This window comes from Octopus bimaculoides, chromosome 18, assembly GCF_001194135.2.
Source record: "Octopus bimaculoides isolate UCB-OBI-ISO-001 chromosome 18, ASM119413v2, whole genome shotgun sequence".
Taxonomy (NCBI): Eukaryota; Metazoa; Mollusca; class Cephalopoda; order Octopoda; family Octopodidae; genus Octopus; species Octopus bimaculoides.
This window is the reverse complement of record NC_068998.1, coordinates 39,156,567-39,157,730: the sequence shown is the minus strand read 5'-3', so window position 1 is coordinate 39,157,730 and position 1,164 is coordinate 39,156,567. Positions and strand designations below refer to the sequence as shown.

General features: G+C 37.1%; 1 protein-coding gene across 6 annotated transcripts in view; it reads right to left on the bottom strand.

Annotated features, from left to right (window-relative positions):
• Window positions 1-1,164, bottom strand: part of LOC106877443 (glutamic acid-rich protein) — a 121,707-nt gene that overhangs the window by 55,231 nt on the left and 65,312 nt on the right. The gene's annotated exons all lie outside the window — the stretch shown is intronic.

Below are 1,164 nucleotides of genomic sequence, written 5' to 3'. Positions count from 1 at the left end.
CTGTAGCCTCGGGCCGACCAAAGCCTTGTGAGTGGATTTGGTAGACAGAAACTGAAAGAAGCCCGTCGTATATATGTATATGTATATATATATGTATGTGTGTTTGTCCCCCCCCCCCAACATCGCTTGACAACTGATGCTGGTGTGTTTACGTCCCCGTAACTTAGAGGTTTGACCGATAGAATAAGTACTAGGCTTACAAAGAATAAGTCCTGGGGTCGATTTTCTCCACTAAAGGCGGTGCTCCAGCATGGCCGCAGTCAAATGACTGAAACAAGTAAAAGAGTGAGTTTTACTCTACTGTAAACATTTCTATTAGACCTTTGGTTACATCCTTATTCATGTTTATGATTCTAACATTGACCAACAGATGTTTAAACTGGGCCTCAGCTGCACCAATGCCACCAGCCTGGGAGGACCTGAAAAGGCCATAGGCACTACCCCATCTCCTTTGATTAAACACATAAAACAAAGACCAAATTAAGTTGAATAAATTACACTGTTTAGAAAAGGTAGTTGGATATTGGAAAAGTTCACCATAAGTTCTTGAAATTGCAATATGTTCACAAAATGGAAAGACATTGACAATGCTAACATTGTGGTGATGGTGACCATGATACAATACAATACATGGTACAATAAAAAAGAATTAGCAAATAAGGAAAAATGTAAGAACTATCTCATTCTTTCTCTCCTTTCTCTTTTTTCTTCTTCTTCTTCTTCTCTCTCTCTCTCTCTCTCTTAGAAAAGAAAACAAATAAATCAGCTGCTACTCATTGACAAAACATCATCAATTTAATGTTCATCTACTAATTCTGTCATAGACTGGTCAGATGTACAATAACATCTTTCCTTGAATCTTCACTTAAAGTGATATCTGTGAAGATTCAAAGTTCTCATGTTTAACCCAACTGTTTCCTAGTCTCCAATGGTCCATAGCTGTCATAGAGACACTCCCCTACTGAAACATAGCACTTCTTCACATTTCAATAATAGAGTTCCATATATTTGATTTCTTCTCTGGCATGAATATATTTCTAATAGCAAACTTATTAAAGATAACTTGATCAACAGATCTGCCAACATTAATATAATTATTTAACATTCTGCTTCATCTGTCTTTTATCAAGTTAAGTGACAGAAAACTCCAAGGTGGGTGGGGGG